The sequence below is a fragment of the Lynx rufus genome, unplaced genomic scaffold, assembly GCF_022079265.1.
Source record: "Lynx rufus isolate CCGP_SWC_20201006 ecotype Redwood Valley unplaced genomic scaffold, mLynRuf1.p SCAF_21, whole genome shotgun sequence".
NCBI lineage: Eukaryota > Metazoa > Chordata > Mammalia > Carnivora > Felidae > Lynx > Lynx rufus.
In genome coordinates, this window is record NW_025814836.1 from 4,823,315 (window position 1) to 4,829,826 (window position 6,512).

A 6,512-nucleotide genomic window follows, 5' to 3' on the forward strand; every position below is an offset into this window, starting at 1 on the left:
AACAATCATAATGTAAGTAAACTCTCTAATAAAGAATGGATAGGTAATTAAATTGAAAAAGTTGGCTACTCATTTCTCATAAAACAAAAAATGAGTTTCGATCCCTGAATAAAACAAAGCCTTTACTTGGATACATTGAGATTTTTACCAATAATCAGTGATAACTGGAGTGGGGAAAATATCACTCTCATACAACATTAATGAACAAGTACATACAATGATTTTCTTTTTTCCTAGTAACACTCTGTCTACAGATTTAAGGCACTCATTGGTAACTCCAAAATTGCTACATATGTATAACATGGAAAAGACAATGCTAAGATGAGAAAGCTAAGGAAAGAATCCTGAAGTTGTATTTGCATAGTATTTTACATAGCTTTTCTATTTTCTCAATTCTCCACATCAAAAAACTGAGGCTGAAGGTGGGCTAATGGCGTCTACATGGCTAAAATCCCCTCCCCATTCTCCTAAACTAGTGCTCTGTTCCCAATCATATACATACACTATACAAACAAGTGTGAAGATACATCTCTGTGGAGACATCTATCGTAATAAAATCTTGGAAACTATGTAATCTGCCTCATGAAAGACAGACTTAGTAAATTGTTATCTATTTATATAAAGAATAATAGACTGATATTATATATAAATATAATCTGGCTGATATAAAGAATGAAGTTTTGTGCTGCATCATGTGAAATTATCAATTAGGTTTGTAGGTTTTTGATCTACAAAATTGCACTAATGGTTCATTTTTACACATTCAAGTGAAGTAACATATGAAGGAGTTCATAACATACTACCCCAAAAATATGGCATCTGGCATATTGGCTATTTTTAGTTACCCCCCTACACATAGAAAGTCAACTCTGATCATGGGAGCAAATAGCAAAATATTATGTAAAATTAATGCTAGGTGGATATTTTATATAAATATATGTTTACATGCACACTGAAAAAATATATGAAATAACACACATACCACTATAGTTAGTAATGGAAACCATGCCTTGGACTCAGACTCATTGGATTCAAATTCTAGTTTTGATGCTTGATAGCAATGTTACTTTAGGCAATTTATCTAACTTCCTGTGCCTTGTTTCTTTAGTCTGTAAAATATGGAGGAATTGTACTTATACGATGATTTGACAGCTAAGTGAGTTAATATACATCTTTAGAACAGGGTTTGATTCAGACCAAAAACTCTATAGAAGTGTTAGCTCTTAGAATTGCCCCAAATATTACAAAGTAACTTCCACTGGGGAATGAGAATTGGGTATATATGTGATTGTTGTTAATTAAAATCCATACCTTATTCATATTTCCTCAGATTTTTCCTAATGTCATTTTCTTGTTGTAAGATACCACATATATGTTCAGTAGTCATGTCCCCTTAGGCTTCTCTTGGCCATGACAATTTTTTTTGTTTTTACCATGCTTATACTTTTTATAGTGACCATTAATTACTTTTAGAATTAAAAAGTAAACATTAAGATAAAATAAAATTATACTTAATTCTCAACTGTATTGTACTTGATTATCTAGTTTATTAATCCCCCCCTTCCAAACCCTTTCCAGCCTAGTCTTTTTGACAACTCTAACTACCCTCCTCATAATTTTCTGGTTTCTATACTGCGTTAAGAAGCTGGCTTTAGGGGCGCCTGGGTGGCGCAGTCGGTTAAGCGTCCGACTTCAGCCAGGTCACGATCTCGCGGTCCGTGAGTTCCAGCCCCGCGTCAGGCTCTGGGCTGATGGCTCAGAGCCTGGAGCCTGTTTCTGATACTGTGTCTCCCTCTCTCTCTGCCCCTCCCCCGTTCATGCTCTGTCTCTCTCTGTCCCAAAAATAAATAAACGTTTAAAAAAAAATTAAAAAAAAAAAAAAGAAGCTGGCTTTAGATACTAGAAATGGTATGATGAACTCCCTGAGCCTTACACACAATCCAAACTTCCATATTGGATCACTCATATACTTATAGAGTATAATTTATATCAGTTTACAACCCTGACTAAGCATACCCTGCAATTGGGAAGTGAATGTACAGAAAAGAAGACTTTACCAATAAGCTTTGCTATAAGGACTATGTTGCTAGACCCACATTATGTCTTTAAACAATTCTATCTTTTCCAAAGTCTAGACCTATCTCCAAGTCATAAACCCAAGGTATGAGCTTAAGGGACATCAAATCTGGAATAAAACTAACAAAACAACTATTCTTTATGAAACGAAAGCTGAAGAGTTTGCAAAACTGATCATAACTCCTATATCATATATAAAAATTAAATCAAAAGGGATTAAAGACATAAATGTAAGCGTTTAAAATATAAAACTTTTAGAGGAAAACATAGGTGCAAATCTGTGTGACCTTAAGTAAACCATGTTTACTTAGATATGATGTATCTAATGTACAAGCAACCTAATAATAACAACAATAATAATAATATAATAAAGTGGACTTCATCACAATTACATAAAAGTTTTTGCTTCAAAGGACACTATAAAGGAAGTAAAAAGATAACCAGCAGAATGGTAGAAAATATTTGCAAATATCATATAAAGGAAGTCTTAAAACTCAACAATAAAAGGATAAAAAAATTAATGGGAAAAAGATTTGAATAAATAATTCACCAAAAAGTGATAAACAAATGGCCAATCAGCACATGAAAAGATATTCTACATTCTTAGTCAATAGGGAAATGCAAAAGAATAGCTCAATGAGGTGGCTTTTCACACTCACTAGGAGGGCTATAATCAAAAAGACAATAACAAGTGTTAAGGAGGATGTGGACAAATTGGAACCTTCATACTTTGCTGATAGAAATGTAAATTAGTGCAGCCACTTTAGAAAAAAGGTCAGGAGTACCTAAGAATTTAACCATAAAGCTATCCTATGATCCACAATTCTACTTTTAAGTGCATAACCCAAAATAAATGAAAACGCACATCTATGCAAAAATTTGTACATGAATTTTCATTGCAGCCTTATTATATAATAGTTGGAGAGAGGAAATAACTCTTTATCAACTGATAAATGGATAAATAAAATATTATATGGTATGGCATATCTATACTATAATATCATTTAGTATAAAAAGGAATGAAGGGTTGATTCATGCTGTAAAATAGATGAACTCTGAAAAATGTTATGCTATATGGAAAAAAAATCCAAACACAAAAGGCCACATTTTGTATGAGTCCATTTATATGAAATGTACAAAATACCCAAATCCATAGAGACAGAAACCTGAGCAGTGATTGTCAGAGAATGGGGGGGAAGGATGAATAGGGAGTGACTGCTAATGGTTATTGGGTTTCATTATAGGATGAAGAAATGTTCTGGAATTAAATAGTAGGGATGGTTGTAAAACATTGTGAATATCTAAAAATCACTGACTTGTGTGATTTAAGAAAGGTGGTTATAATGGTGTGGGCATTATATATTTTTTTAAATTCCAATTAAGGGAAATTTTACAAAATACCTGACTAGTAATCTGAAAACTGTCAAGGACATCAAAAACAAAGAAAGTCTGAGAAGCTTTCTGAGTCTTGCCACACCAAGAAGAGCCTTGAGACAGGAGTACTAAATGTAATATGTTGTCCTGGATGAGATATGGGAACAGAAAAAAGACATTATGTAGAAACTGAGGACATATGAATAAAGTCTGGACTTTGATATTGGTTCATTAATTATAACAAATGAACCATACTAATGCAAGATTTTGACAATAGAGGAATATATATGTGAGATGTTGAATAATTCTCTGGACTATCTTTGAAATAATTATGTAAATATAAAGCTGTTCTGAAATAAAAAAATTAAGAGAAAAAAATTTGATCAGAAAATTATATGCAAAAAGTTCCTAACATGGTCACCTTCAAAGGAGAAGGTTGGTGGGCAAGGGTAAAATGGAGACATACCACTAAAGAATCTCTACAATTCTATTTTTTTAATTGCCTTTCATTTGAATTTGTAAACTGTACCAAATAAAAGACAATCAAATGATACAGAAAACGTTGTTCAAGGACACTTGTCTGTCAAAAGAATATAATAATGTTAAAAGAGAAAGGAGAAGACATTTGCAATATACACCAAATATATACCCGCTATATCAAGAACTCACTGAAATTCTCTTTTCCTTATTGATTTCTAAGAAAAAAGTGCAAGAGTCTTTGGTCATTATGAAGTACTTGCTCTTTGTGATCTCTCTACTCTGCACCTGCTGAAGATCTCTCCACCTAGGTGGTCCTCCCACCTTCTGCTTTTGTCACACTCAAACCTACACAGCACACAGACTCCTACCACTATTCCTCTGGCAGGACAAAGAACACCAGGCTTCCTTCCTAGCAGTGGAACCCACATCACAGCCACTACAAAACCCAAACCCACCATCAGTAAGAATGGGGCAATTAGGTAAATACTGGAAGAGATCAACAGGCAGCCAGTGAAAAGAAAATGGTTGGATTCTAACCATGAGGTCTTGATAATTTATACCCACACATTCTTGTCCTTGGATAATCTGATGCTTGGGCAACATCTACACAAATCCCAACAGCATTAGTCTGAATTGTTTCCTTTTTTAAATAATCCAAATAAACACTGATAACTTCAAATATACAGACTTGATGTTTTCTAAATAACTCAATCTTAGGGGAAAAGTCTGAGGAGAAGGAGGAACAGAGAAAAACATTTGTTTTGGGGGCACCTGGCTGGCTCAGTCAGCAAAGCATGCAACTCTTTGACCTCAGGGTTGTGGGTTTGAGCCCCACGCTGGGTGTAGAGATTACTTAAAAAAAAAATAAAAAAATAAATTTAAAAAAATTGTTTTAAGTTTGTTTTGAAAGCAGATTTCTATTTTGAGTTTGTTATGTTGCAAGATTATAGAAAAGTGAAATGTAGATTGTGATTGTTTTGACTAACATAAATTGTTTTGCATTTCCTGAATTTGAGGAAACTATAAAAATCCTACCCAGGCTTCAAAATAAGATGTGCTGCTACTTGGGTAAAAGTCCCTTGTAGGGGGTAAAAAAACAAAACAAAACAAAAAAACAACTTTAAGATAAAACAAATATAATACAAATATAGTACAGAACAAGATATAAAATCAGGCCAATTTTTCAATATAAAACAAGATACTGTGAAGTTCCGTTTGTGTGACCACTCGACAATCTCCAGTCTATCTTTTGTGCCTTCAGGAGGACTTTTGTGGAAGAAATCTTTAAAATATGACATTTGACTTAAATAAAAAGCATTTTTGCTAGTATTAAAAGTCATACCCACTAAAACATTAGTGAAATTTTTATCCCAAAGCATCAGAACTAAAACAAATACAAAGGAAACATATAAAATAAGATATAAACAATTAGGGGTGCCTGGGTGGCTCAGTCGATTAAGCATCCGACTCAACTCAGGTCACAATCTCACAGTTAATGAGTTTAAGCCCTGAATGGGGCTCTCTGCTGACAGCTAGGAGCTCCAAGTCTGGAGCTGGTTTCAGATTGTCTCCCTTTCTCTCTGCCCCTCCCCCACTCACACTTTTTCTCTCTCTCTCTCTCTGTCTCTCTCAAAAATAAATAAACATTAAAAAAAAGATGTAAACAATTTGAGATAGAGGTAAAACAATTTGAGATAGAGGTAAAATGATTTAATACATTTGTGGAACGTGGACAATATTTGAAATGATATTGCAGAGAGACTAAAGTCCTTTTTATGATAAAATTTAAAATTCAGAAGCAGAAATTCAAGACAATAGAACTATGAAGACTACATGGTTTGAAGTCTGCATTCTATGTGAGCAGCTATTTTTAATTAATTAATTAATTTAATAAACACATATTCTGCTTCCTATGTATCAGGTAATTTTCCAGGTACTTTATCATTAACCCAAATAACAACCATATGAGTTGTTTCCTATTTCCATCCCTCTTACATTTTAGGAAACTGAGGCCCCGAGAGGTCTAGAAACACACCCAAAGTCACACAAGTGACTTTGTTCACTTGTGTTCAAAGTGTTTGAACCCAAAGTTCACAAGTGTTTGAACCCAGATTCAAGCCCAGCATTCTGGTCACCGTGCCTCTGCTCTTAAAAGTTTTTATAAATCTATATATGCAAACTTAAAGCCTGAGCAGAAAGCTGGGTGAAAAAACGAAACAGAACGCATACTTGCTGCACAAAAACCCAAGACAGCCCCTATAGGCTCATTGCTCAAGGCGCTGGGTGGCAGCCTTTCACTACAGGTACAATCTATTCACAGGAAAACTGACCAGGAGACATTTTTGCTGTGCTCCCTCCCCCAATCTGGGGAACAGCATTCTTGTAAAATCCCAAGATCAGCTTTAGAAGAGGCTGAGCAGGGGAAGGAAGTGCCTAACTCTCTTGAAAATACTCAAACAAAAATCAATGTACAGAAATCAGTTGCATTCTTATACACTAACAATGAAGCAACAGAAAGACAAATAAAGAAACTGATCCCATTCACAATTCCACCAAGAAGCATAAAATACCTAGGAATAAAT